Genomic DNA, 14,774 nt, shown 5'->3' with positions numbered 1-14,774 from the left:
TATAGATAATGGAATTTCAAGTGACAGGGGTAAATTCTATGAAAGAGAAGATACAGGGTAAGGGCCATAAAATAAAGGAGTGGAAAGAGTTTTTGAAACTGGAGATTTGGGAAAGCATTCCTCTATGAGGAAGAGTCATAGTAAGAAACACGGGCTTAATTTAATTGTGATGAGAAATTTTCAAATGGTTTTGAACAGAAGAATGAAGTGATCTACAATAAATGTTCATTCTGGCTGTTGTGTGATGAATAGATAGATTGTGGGAGCCTACAAGTAGGAATTGAAAATGATTTTGGAGATGATGGCAGCAGACAAGGTAAGAACTGTTGATGATTCCTGGAAGAAGGTAATCACAATGGGGGTAAATATTTGTAGAATTTGAGAATGACTGTGAAATTAGAGACTATACTCATAAATGTATACACTTTGATCTGAAGAAGTTGAATTCCTACATTATATTTCTTCAATTTTAACCAGTGTGTTTAGATATCAATCAATTAATTCACACATATTTAGTAAACTACAATCATAATTTTAGGAGACATGCTTTTTAGCTTGTAATATCATTCCTCTTTATTACTCCTTTGCAAGTATTCTTCTTTATTCATTAAATATCTGTACTACTTATGGTTTTGTTTCAACCCACATCCTCTTATAACTGGAAATAATCTTCTCTGGAAACCTCATGCAGACCAATAAATTCCACAACCACTTAAGTTCCTACAACTTCTAAAATGTTTCTGATCAGCCCAGCTTATTTTCTATGTTTCAAATGCTTATATTCAAATACCTATTGGTGTTCTGAGTCTTGTGTTCCCCACTATGAAGGAGATTGCCAGTAGCTGAATTTACGTAATCAAGCTCGCATCTCCTGTGAGACAGCCCTGCTCCGGAGACTGCATCTCTAACCAAGTGCCAGTAATAGCTTCCCTTGCTTCCTAATCCTTGGGTACTTCACTTCTTTTGTTGGTCCCACTAATACTACCCATAGCCTTGTAAACAATCCCTTCATTTAATATTTTCATTTGCTCATTACATAGCTAACAGCAGAAATTTTCTGTAAATGACAATATAAATATTTTAGGCTTTGCAAGCCAAGAGGCTAAATTAAGTATGTTACATAAGTACTTATATATCAAGACATAAAACTAATTTTCATAATTTAATTGACAGAATTCAAAATACAATGACAATCAGGATGGGGTACATTTTTTTCTGTAATAGAGGTCTACCAATGAGAAGAATGTGGTTCTTTTATGGTGGGAGGATAACATTTGTTAAATTGGATTTTACTCTTAGTGTTACTATCATCAAATCAAATGGAGATATCCGCCTATAAAAACCATTCTTAGCTCATGGGCCATAAGAAAACAGATAGTGGGCCAGATTTTGCCCACAAATCATACTTTGCAGACCCCATTTTTACAGGACGCTGCAGGCTATTGTTGGGGGCTAGAGTAATAAATATTTGGATGTTCAACTGACACCTTAAACCTGTTCCTCCTTTTATAACCCCTCACTTGATGATCAATAACATATTCACTTGATGATCAACAACATATTCACACCATAACTCAGACCGAAATTTTTTCTTCATTTGACATCTATTCTTTTTTATTATTGGGTTAAGTTATTAGATACTTAATTGCTTTTGTTGCACAGAATAAAATGACATGAAACCAGGTAGGACAATGGAAATCTGCCTGGGAAGGGACAACAGGGAGGTTGTTTGCTGTAAGCTGCTTCCAGACATTGGCTTTGATCCTTCCTGAGCCGTATGCTGATGGGGATTGTGGGCCCACAGTGCCTAATGAATCTCTAGTGTTGTGCTGGTGAAGGGTGTGTAGCACAGCCATGCAGTTTGGTTATATGTTCTATAAGGAAGAGCTTAAAACCACTGCTCTCAGATGCAGCCCCATATCCCTGAGGCCTTTGGAGACAGACTATTGATTTGGCAATCTCTTCATGACATGTACAAATCCTCTTAAAAGAAAAAAAATGTGTGTATATATATATATATACATATTAGAGAAGTAGTAGAGTTACATAAAAATTGGGAAGAAAATACAAAGTTCCCATATACTCCACCTACTATTAACAACTTGAATTAGTATTGTATATTTGTTACACTTGATGAAAAAATGTTATTATAATTGTATTACTAGCAATAGTCCATAGATTACACTGGGATGCATTGTGTTATCTAGTCCATGTTTTTCTTTTATAGTTTTTATTCTAGTAACATACAATACAAATATAAATTTCAGTGGTGTTAATTACATTTGCAATGTTGTGCTACCATCACCATTATCCATCATGAAAATGCTTTCATCACCCCAGAAGAAACTCTGTACCAACCAAGCATTCACTCTCCATTCCCTTCCCCTTCCCCCTCAAACTCTGGAAAACAGTTAAAGGGTGGCAGTCACTGGGCAAGTGCTGAATCAAGAAAACACTGTTTTAAAAACAGAGAACCTCCTGGTGCTCTTGCTGACCTATCCCCCACCCATCCTCAGCCTGCTTTCATTCTCATCGTGAGTCCCTGGTTCTGTTTGGGAGGGAGCAGAGTAATTCTTAATGCACATACTGTGGTGGCTGTATATCAGTGTCTATTCATTGTGTGCCAACTTGTAAGAGAGAACCAGGAAACTACACTCTGACTTTCCTTCCAGAATGTGCCCTGTAGACAGAAGCAGCTTACAGACAGCCAAAACAGTGAAAGAAAGAATTAAGTAAAAGTTGCCTTGGTTAAAGTATAACCTTTAATTCATATGAGAGAGAACCTGGAAATGGAAGAAAGTTTATTTCATAGGAAGAATAGGGGTATTTGAATTATTGTAAATTGGGAAATTCCTAAGATAATAAGCAAGCAAAACCCAGGACAACATACAAAGTCATAAAAAAACAGAGAAGACCTTGATCTTTGTATTTCCCTTGGGCTGATCTACTTGATGGAGGGCTAAATTCTGAAAGAGAGCACCAGCCAAAGCAGAGACAATATGCAAAGGCTACAAAAGGTGTTTTTTGCACTAATTGTTTGTTTTTGTTGGCTCCTGGCACTCAAGGAAATCTCTGTCATACAACTACCTGAATACAAGTTTAAGGAACAGGTAGCCCAGGGACAAAGTCCCAGAGTTCACAAATTAAAATATTAAAATGTACTATCTGTAAAAAAAAAAACCATACAATACATAAAAAAAAAAAAACAAAAAAACAAAAAAAAAAAAAACAAAGAAACGGCGGTCTATTCAAAGGGACAAGTGAAAATCCAGAAGCCATCAAAGAAGAAAACTAGATTTTGGACATACTGGACAAAAGTTTTAAAAAATTAATCTGCAATATGCTCAAGGAGATAAAACATGGAGAAAGGTCTAAATGATATGAGGAAAACAATGAACAAACAATATGAGAACCTCAACAAAGAGATGAATTTTTTTTTTTTTAAAAGGACCAAACAGAAATATTGGAGTTAAAAACCACAATAACTGAAATGAAAAATTCCCTAGAGGACTTCAAAGGCAGATTGGGACTGACAGAAGGAAAAAAAAAAAAAAATGGGGAACCAAAGGCCTGATAATTGAAATGATTCAGGCTGAGGAGCAGAAAGAAAACATAATTTAAAAACAGTAGAGTGTAAGAGATGTGTGGGACACCATCAAGCATACAATATATGCATTATGGGAGGCTTAGAGGAGAACAGAGAAAGGAACAGAGGAATTAATGGCAGAAAACATCTCAAATTCAACAAAATACTTGAATATGTGCATTGAAGAAGCCCAAGGACACCTAAACAGGATAAACTGCAAGAGAACCACATCCAGACACAAAGTAGTGAAACTGCCAAATGCCAAGGACAAAGAGAGAGCTGTGAAAGCTGCAAGAGAAAAGCAATGTCTTAAAGTCCCAATAAGATTAAATTCTGATTTCTCATCAGAAACCACAGAATAAAGGAGGGAATGGAACACAATATTTGAAGGGCTGAAAAGAAACAATTGCCAAATAAAATGCTTATATCTGATGAGACTGTCTAAAAAAATGAGGGAGAGATTAATATACTCCCAGATAAACAAAAGCTGAGGGATTTCGTCACCACTACACTTGTCCTACAAGCAATGTTAAGGGAGTTCTTCAGACTGAAAGGAAAAGACAGTAGAGCATAATCAAAGCAGCATAAAAAACTAAAGACCTCTGGTAAAGGTAAATGTGCTGGTTTGTATATATTATGTCCCCCAGAAAAAGCCATATTCTTTAATGCAATCTTGTGGGGGCAGTCATATTAGTGTTGATTAGGTGGGAAACTTCTGATTGAGTGTTTCCATGGAGATGTGAGCCACCCAAATGTGAGTGAAACCTTTGAATGGCCCTGCCCATTCAGGGTAGGTCTTGATTAGTTCACTGGAGTCCTATCAAAAAGAGCTCACAAATAGAGGGACCTCAGAGTAACTGAGAGTGACAGTTTGAAGAGGAGCTGCTAAGAGAGGGAAAAACAACCCAAAAGCAACATTTTGGAGAATGCCATTTTGAAATGCAACTTGGGAGCAAGTGGATACTAGCCACATGCCTTCCAAGCTAACAGATTTTCCAGACACGAATGGCCATCCTTAAGTGAAGGTACCTGTGCCAGTTTGAATGTATTATGTCCCCCAGAAAAAGCCATATTCTTTGATGCGGTCTTGTGGGGCAGACAGAATAGTGGGGATTAAGTTGGAATGTTTGGATTAGGTTGTTTGCATGGAGATGTGCCCCACCCAGATGTGGGAGGTGACTCTGGTGGGATACTCCCATGGAGGTGTGGCCCAACCCATTCGGGGTGGACCTTGATCAGTGGAGCCATATAAATGAGCTGGCTCAAGGAGAGGAAAAGGAGTGCAGCTGTGAGTGATGTTTTGAAGAGAAGCAAGCTTGCTGGAGAGGAACGTCCTGGGAGAAAGCCGTTTTGAGGCCGGAGCTTTGGAGCAGATGCCAGCTGCCTTCCTAGCTAACAGAGGTTTTCCGGAGGCCATTGGCCATCCTCCGGTGAGGGTACCCGATTGCTGATGTGTTGCCTTGGACGCTTTGTGGCCTTAAGACTGTAACTGTGTAGCGAAATAAATCCCCGTTTTATAAAAGCCAATCCATCTCTGGTGTTTTGCATTCTGCAGCATTAGCAAACTAGGACAGATTTTGGTACCAGAGAAGTGGGGTGCTTTTGCTGCTGAGTTTGCAAATACCAAACATGTTGGAATGGCTTTTTAAATGGATAATGGGGAGTTTCTGGAAGAGTTGTGAGGAGCTTGATAGAAATGGCCAAAACTGCTTTAAAGAGACTGTTCGTGGAAATATGGACTCTAAAGATACTTCTGATGAGGACTTGAGCAGAAATGATGAATGTGTTGTTGCAAACTGGAAGAAAGGTGATCCTTGTTTTAAAGTGGCACAAAATTTGGCAAAACTGAGTCCTGGTGTCAGATGGAAGGAAGAATCTGGAAGCAACAACCTGGAATACTTAGCTGAGGAGATCTCCAGACTACGTGTGGAGGACATATCCTGGCTTCTCCTTGCAGCTTATAGTAAAATGCGAGCAGAGAGAGATAAACTTAGAACTGAACTCTTGGGTTCAAAGAAACCAGAAGTTGATGGCTTGGAAAATTACAGGCTTGCAGGGGGTGGAATCCCAGAAGCTACAGCCCAACATGAGGATGTAACCAAACATGGAACCCAGCCACCATTTCAGTACAAGCCAAGATTGGAAAAGGAGTTAAGCAGAAAGGATTTGTGGAAAGTCCTATTGTCTGATGGCTTTGACCCCTGCATGCTTCATGCAAAGCCAACAGAATTTTTGCGAGATCTTTATAGACAGAGCCATTGCCGGTCTGGACTGGAGGAGACAGACAAGGAAAAAATTAAAGGAAAAATCTCTTCAAAGACAGAGCCATGGAGGTTGAGGTCTGGAGTCAGGAGGTCTCAGGCTGGGAGAGCGGAGCAGCCCACATGCATGGAAAGGGTGAGTTTGCCCTGGAGGTCGAGGGCGGGCTTTCCGCCTCGATGCTCTGGAAGAGTTTTGCCACCTCAGGTCCCAAAGAGGGTGGAGCACATTTCCAGGGAATTGAGGAGAGCCTGGCTGCCACCCCACTGTTCTGAAGGGGTTGAGCGTGTGCCCCAGAGATGGAAGGGAATCTGGGAGCTGCCCCGAGGTTTGAGGAGGGTGGAGCTGAGAAGGTGGTCTCCCCAATGTGTGGAAATGTTGGAGCACTCACCCAAACATTTGGAGAAGAAACAGCTGCCAAAAAGGCCCTTGGGAAGGGTTAGGCTCCCGCTCTCTCAAGCCCCAAGGATGCAACGTTGTTCTGTAAATGACTCTCAGACTTTGAAATCTAATGGAGTTTGTCCTGCAGGTTTTAGGAACTGTTTTGGTCCTGTTAACCCTGTTTTCCTTACTCTTTCTCCTTATGGCAGTGGGAATGTTTATCCTGTGAATGTCCCTCCTTTGTATATTGGAAGCATATAACTTGTTCTAAGTCCACAGATCCAAAGCTAAAGGAAAAGTATGCTTTGGGACTGACCACACCTATATTTGATTTTGATGAGATCTTGTACTTAACTATTGTTACTGAAATGATTTAAGTTTCTGTGGTATTGTGGGATGAATGTATTTTGTATTTGGAAAGAATATGTTTTTCTGGGGTTCAGGGGGTGGAATGTGCCAGTTTGAATGTATTATGTCCCCCAGAAAAAGCCATATTCTTTGATGCGGTCTTGTGGGGCAGACAGAATAGTGGGGATTAAGTTGGAATGTTTGGATTAGGTTGTTTGCATGGAGATGTGCCCCACCCAGTTGTGGGAGGTGACTCTGGTGGGATACTCCCATGGAGGTGTGGCCCAACCCATTCGGGGTGGACCTTGATCAGTGGAGCCATATAAATGAGCTGGCTCAAGGAGAGGAAAAGGAGTGCAGCTGTGAGTGATGTTTTGAAGAGAAGCAAGCTTGCTGGAGAGGAACGTCCTGGGAGAAAGCTGTTTTGAGGCCGGAGCTTTGGAGCAGATGCCAGCTGCCTTCCTAGCTAACAGAGGTTTTCCGGAGGCCATTGGCCATCCTCCGGTGAGGGTACCCGATTGCTGATGTGTTGCCTTGGACGCTTTGTGGCCTTAAGACTGTAACTGTGTAGCGAAATAAATCCCCGTTTTATAAAAGCCAATCCATCTCTGGTGTTTTGCATTCTGCAGCATTAGCAAACTAGGACAGTACCCTATTGTTGATGCCTTAACTTGGACACTTTATGGCCTTAAGACTATAACTTTGTAACCAAATAATCCTCCTTTATAAAAGCCAATCCATTTCTGGTGTTTTGCAAAATGGCAGCATTAGCAAACCAGAACAGTAAACACACAGGGAATTATAAATGGCAGTACTATTGCATTGTACTTCTTGTTATTTAACTCCACTTTTTAACTTCTTATAGGTTCCAAAATGAAAACGAATTAAAAAAATCATAAATCTATGGTTTGTGAAGACAATGTATAAAGATATCATCTGTAAAAAATTCAAAAGAAAGGTGAGGGGCAAAGGGCCAGTTATGTCTATGTTATTGAAGTTAAGTTGGTGTCAAATCAAATGTGATTTTTATAGATTTAGAATGTCAAATATATGTCCCTTGGTAGCCCCAAAGAAAATAAGAAAAATATATACAGAAAGAAAGCAGAGACTTGAAATGACCCAATATAAAAAAATCAAATAAATATGAAATTAGGCATTACTGGAATAATTGAGGAACAAAAAGTTGTAAGATTTATAAAGAACAAATAGCAAAATGGCAGAAGAAATTCCTGTATTATCCATAGTTATTTAAATGCAAATGGTTTCTCTTGCCAGTCAAAGAGCAGAGATTGGCAGAATGCATAAAAAGTATGACCCAAATATGTGCTGTTTGCAAGAGATTCACCTCACAGCCAAAGACACAGGTAGCTTGAAAATAAAAGGATAGAAAAATGTATACCTTGTGATAGTAAATAAAAGAGAGCTGGGGTAGGTATACTAATATGGGACAAAATAGACTAAGTCAAAAACTGTTATGAAGGACAAAAATGGTCACTATATACTGATAAAGGGGTATATTTAACAAGAAAACATAACAAGTATAACTATATATGCATAAAATGGTAAAACTCCAAAATACATGAAGTAAATATTGACAGATTTGAAGAGAGAAAAAAAAAAAATTATAGGGGAAATTAGGAATTACCTCCTGGCAAATTACAGTTAAAACACAACATACCAAAACATATGGATTGCAGGAAAGGAAGTGTTGAGAAGGAAATTTATAGCTTTAAAAGCTTAAAAAGAAGACATGTTAAGCCAGATACTTACCTTCACAACTGGTACACTTAAAAATAGAAGGGAGCAGAAACAAGGAAAGATTAGAGTAGAGATGAATGAAATAAAGAATAAAAAATAATAGAATCAGCAAAACAAAAAGTTAATTCTTTCATAAGATCAATAAAATCATCAAACCCTTGAGTAGACAGACAAAGAAAAAAGAGAAGGGACACAAGTAACTAAAATTTGAAATGAAAGGGGGTACACTTCTGCAGATCCCACAAAACAAAAAGGATTATAAAAGGATAAAATTAACAACTGTACACCAATTAAATAATCAAGATGAAAGGACAAATTCATAGAAATGCACAAACTAATTACACTGACTCAAGAAGAAATAGAAGATCTCAGCAGACTAATAACAAGTAAAGAGATTGCATAAGTAATAAAACAATCTCCCCATAAAGCTATCCTCAGGATTGGATGGCTTCACAGGTGAATTTTACCAAATATTCCAAGAAGACATAACACCAATCCTGCCAAACTCTTCCAATACATTGAAGTGGAGAAAACAATTCCAAATCATTCAACGGGGTCAATGTCACCCTAATTCCAAAGCCAGATAAAGATCCTAAAAGAAAAAAAAAACACATACCAATATCCCTTATGGATATAGATACAAAATTCCTCAACAAAATACTAGTAAACCAAATTCAAAAGCACATTAAAAGAATTGGATACCTTGATCATGTGGGATCTATCACATGTATGCAAGGGTTGTTCAACATGGAAAATTAATAGAATTTCAAAATCAAATCAATAGGATAGAATAGAAAATCAGTTAATAGAAGAAAAACAAAACCAAATGATCTTTTCAACTGATACAGAAAAGGCATTTCACAAAATATAGTACTCTTTCTTGATTAAAAAAAAAAGAAAAACACACAGTAAAGTAGTAATTGAAGGAAAGTTCTTCAACATGATAAAGGGAATAAATGAAAAAACCCTACAGTTAATCACATACTGAAAGATGAAATACTGAAAGCTTTCATTCTAAGATCAGGAACAAAACAAAAGATGCCTACTTCACCACTGTTATTCAACATTGTACTAGAGTTCTTGCCAGACCAATTAGGCAAGAAAAAGAAATCAAATACATCCAAATTGGAAAGGAAGAAGTAAAACGTTTTCCTATTTGCTGATGATATGATCCTATATAAAGAAAATCCTGAAAAATCTACAACAAAGTTACTAAAACTAAAAAGCAAATGCAGCAAAGTGTCAGGGTACAAGATCAAAACAAAAAAAAATCAATACCAGTAATGAACACTCTGAAGAGGAAACCAAGAAAAAATCAATTTACAATAGCAATTAAAAAAATCATATCTAGGAATAAATTTAACCTGGTTGTAATGGACTTGTACTTGGAAAACTACAAAACACTGATGAAAGTAATCAAAGACTAAATAAATGGAAGGACATTCTGTATCATGGATTGGAAGACTAAATATTGTTAAGATGTCAGTTCTACCCAAAGCAATTTATAGATTAATGTAATCCCAATCTAAATTCCAACAATGTTCTTTGCAAAAATGGAAAAAAACTATCAACAAATTTATATGGAAGGGTAAGAGACAATGAATAGTAGAAACCACCTTGAAAAAAAGAACAAAGTTGGAAGTCTTACATTTCCTGATTTTAAAACTTATTACAAAGCTACAGTAATCAAAACAACAGACATTTAAACCAATGAAATTGAATTCATAGTTCAAAAATGAACCTTTCATCTGTGGTCAATGTATCAAGGGTGCCATGCAACATTCAATCAGGAAAGAATAGTATCTTCAACAAACAGTGATTGGAAAACTGCTTATCCAAATGCAAAAGAAGGAAGATGAATGCTTACCTCTTGTCATATTCAAAAATTAACTCAAAATGGATCAAAGGCCTAAATATTTAGAATCAGGAAAATAAAACTCCTAGAAGAAAACACAGGGAAGAATCTTCAGGATATTGTCTTAGGAAATGGTTTCTAAGACTTAACACCCAAAGTGCAAGCAACAAAAGAAAAAGTAAGTAAATGGGACTTCATCAAAATTAAAAACTTCTATGCACAAAAGGACTTTATCACAAAAGTGAAAAGACAACCTATCCAATGGGAGAAAATATTTGGAAACCACATATCCAATACGGGTTTAATGTCCAGAATATATAAGTAAATCCTGCAACTCAACAATAGAAAGTCAAACAACCCAATTTAAACATGGGCAAAAGCTTTGAATAGACATTGCTCCAAAGAGGATACACAAATGGAAAAAAAAAAAGAAAGAAAGAATGTTCAGCATCATTAGCTATTAGAGAAATGTAAATCAAAACAGCAATCATATGCTAGTTCACATCCACTAGAATGACTACTATTTTAAAAAATGGAATATTTCAAGTGTTGAAGAGGATGTAGACAAGTGGGGGAACTCATTCATTACTGATGAGCTTGTAGAATGGTGCAGCCACAGTGAAAGATAGTTCGGCAGTTTCTCAAAAAACTAAATATAGAATTACTATATGACCCAGCAATCCCTCTACTTGGTATATACCCAAAGGAATTGAAATCAGGGGCTCAAACACATATTTGCACACTGATGTTCACAGCAGCATTATTCACCATTGCCAAAAGATGGAAGCAACCCACGTTCCATCAACCAATGAATAGACAGACTAAATGTGGTATATGCACACAATGGAATATTATTCAGCATTAGAAAATGAAGTTCTCGTTCATGTAACAACATGGATGAACCTTCAAGACATTATGTTATACATGTAATAAGCCAGACATAAAAAGACAACTATTGTATGATCTTATTGTTATGAAAAAATTAGAGTAATTAAACTAATAGAATTAGAATTTAGAGTATAGTTTATCAGGTGATGGTGTAGAGATAGGGAATAGGGAGTTAATGCTTAATTTGTACAGAATTTCCATTAAAGTTGATTGCATAGTTTTGGAAGTGGATTGTGGTGATAGCACAACATTTTGAGTGTAATTAACATTGATAGGTTATATGTGAATGTGATTAAAAGGGGATGTTTTAGGTTGCATAGATGTTACTAGAATAATAATTAAAAGATAAAATATAGAACTGTACAACACAGTTTGAATGTATTATGTCCCCCAAATGCCATTATCTTTGATGTAATCTTGTGTAGATGGACCTATCAGTGTTGATTAGATTGTAGTTCTTTGAGTGTTTCTTTGGAATGTGCCCCACCCAGCTGTGGGTGATGACTCTGATTGGATAATTGCCATTCAAACTGGCACACCCTGTATAATTAACATTTTGCAACAGTGTGTAACTTAGTTACAATTGATGAAACATAATTTACTGTGTACCTATAGTTCAAAGTTTGTATTATGGTATATTTTTTCCATATGCCACCTGATTATTAACACCTTACATTTATTTTTGGTACAATATTATAATTCATGTAAGGCCATTTTTATAAGTGCACTATTAACTATAACCCATCATTTAAAATAGGGTTCACTGTGTTGTATAGGCATTATGAACTAGGCTAGGACATGTTTGACTCAACTGATGCACATCTGAAGAGGAATTTCCATGAATACTCAGGAAGATAATTAATCGTATCAAGAACAAACAATTTGAAGATGATAATGCTAATAATATTAACAATAAAATTATAAATGAACATGTATGAAGATTGAGCTTGAACATGCAGTGAATGATGAACATACAGATATATATTACCTAAAAACAAGCTGGTCCAATTTGGGGGTGGGCAATTTCCCTTTCTAGTGGGAAGGAGCTGTGCCTGAATTTAACTGTCCCTGGTGCAGGATTACCCTCATCCTACAGTCCAAATTTAAATGCCAAAAGTTCACAGTTACTTAAAATTTGTATTGTCAGAAATCTCCCTGCATAGCTGGCATCTAAATTCTCAATTTTATAACCAGTGTTTTGTCTATTCAGCTATTTATTCTCCATACACAAGAGTGTTTTCTTGCTTATGCTACAAAATGGAAGAGTGAAAGGTGCAGGGTCCCAGTCTTGTGGCATAGCCCATGCTGTGTCCAGCAGTGTCCAGAACCTTGAATTCCTCTCCATAGGCAATTGAGAGAATGGAAGACCATACTCCTCTTTTGCTGACTCTTGGCAATTTAGTTGCTCTAATAAAAACTTCACCTTGCACCCATACTGCATGATGTGATATTTGTTGTCTCTTACATCATCACATGCATTATTAGACATTGTACATACAGTTTGTTGTTAAATATGGATTATATTATTCCATATCAAATCTTGTGTGTAAGGTACTCACCATTCTTTTGAAGAAGAGTCAATGAAGGCTTAGAAAAAAACAAGTAAATTGACCAAGTTTGCATAGCCAACAGGTGATAATACTACAATTTAGAGGCATTATGGCTGACTAAGGACACCAAGATTTACTAAATAATTGTTTGAAATAGCTATGATGTCCAAGAATTAATAAGTAAACATAAAAAAGATTGTTCTAAAAAGGGAAGTTAACATCAGTCTGGAGCTGAAAAAAATGAGATTTCTAAAAATATTTACTTCTTGTTCCAGAATAAAATCTTTGGTATTTTATCAATAGATTGCAGGATAATATGACCATCTTAAGAGAGGAGATAGGGATAAAATCACACCACAATTGAAGATGACAGTAGAAGTTGACCCTCTGTCCTTCTGCTCTATAAAACTAACTTAAAACTAAAATAGAAAAGAGATGCTTTCTGATGAAAAAAGAGATGTCTATAACCTGATACTACAATAAAGATGAGGAATATATGCCAGGGGAGGAAAAAGGAATGCCAGAACAGGATTTACCAAAAGTACTGAAAGAGTGGTGGAAAGAAGAAGTTACAGCACACAAATGACGAGCTCACATTAAAAATTTGTTACAGAAGACATGGGTGTTGCATTCAAAAATTTCCCAAGAATTTAGAACAAAAGAATTAGACTAGAAAAAGAAAGTGATCAAAAAATCAAAATAAATACTAAGAGAGAAATAAAGTAGATCCAAATATGCATAATTTTTGTTTTTGGAAAATAAAATCAAATATTAGGGGCATTAAAAAACTAAAATATATAGTTAAAGAAACTTCATTGAAGTAAAAGAAAATTGATTCCACTTATTGAATGACACATCATTCTAGAAATATGAGTCTAATTAGTACCAAGGCATGGCCTAGTACAATTACCTCATTTTAAAACTAGGGAACACTGCAATTAAGCAAAAAATATAAAATAACAAACAAATGGTAAACAGACAAGCTTGTGAACTTTCTGCACAGTAAGATTCCAAAACAAAAAATTTTGAGAAATTATCACAAATTTCTGGTAAGTTTGAATGACAGAATGCAGAACAAGAAAGGGAGTGAAGTTAGATATATATGATCTGATTAATCAATTAACTGGTTAATGAAGTAAAATCAAACAAAATCAAAAGGGCATCATATTTAGATGAAATAAATCTAAAGGTTTTAGGGAAGATAAATAGATAGATAACTAAAAATTGTCAAAGCTAAAGTACACTTTAGAGCTGATTAAAAAATGCCTGTCTTAATTAGGTATTTAAGTGTTTCAAGGAAGTTCAGGTAATTTAGGTGTGTGTGTGTGTGTGTGTCTATGTGTGTTACACATTTAATAGTCACAACATTCTTAAATCATAGACATTATTATTAAATTTTCAGCAGGAAAGAAATTAAGTAAAGATAATTAGGTAACTTACCCAAAGTCCTACAGTCTGTAAGTGGTAACACAAGGTATCAGATGGCAGGCAGTATGGCTCCAAGAACTGGTGATTTTAACTGTTCTTAAATATTTCTGGAGAAAAAGTTGAAATTATAATTTTAATAGGTCCTTGCTGGCATTAGAAACAGGAATCAAATCTCTGGGAAATATTAAAGAGTCTTAAAAGAACTCTATAAATAGAACACATTAATATATGGTAATCTAATAAATGAATGAATTCTTCATAAATTCTTCAACTCTTACCTCAACAAACTGCACACTCAAATCTCAAAGAGGCTGACTATATTAGCTTACAATTTCTAAATATTTAAGTAGTCTAAAGATAAGCATGAGCTTTCAAAATATTCAAATAAATAGGAAACATATAACCCCAAAATTATTAATGGTGACCTCAACAAGATTGTGGAGTAAGAAGCTCAAAATATATACCTTCTCCCACCATAAACAACCAAAAACATACAGAAACTCTCCTAGATGTCTGGAAAATACTCATAGGAATAAGCCATCAAGGTAAAATCTGAATCAAGAGAAAGGCATCATGAAAATGGTAAAAAACTGCAGGGCACTTTACTTGCCCTGACCCTGTCCCCCACCCCCAGCTAGGCTGCCATCTGTGTGATGGCAGATGTGTTCCCAGTATGGGTCCAGGAACTTGGTTCCAGAGAGAACATATTACACCATGTTTG

The sequence above is a fragment of the Choloepus didactylus genome, chromosome 13 (assembly GCF_015220235.1).
Source record: "Choloepus didactylus isolate mChoDid1 chromosome 13, mChoDid1.pri, whole genome shotgun sequence".
NCBI lineage: Eukaryota > Metazoa > Chordata > Mammalia > Pilosa > Megalonychidae > Choloepus > Choloepus didactylus.
Note: the sequence above shows the minus strand (reverse complement) of the source record.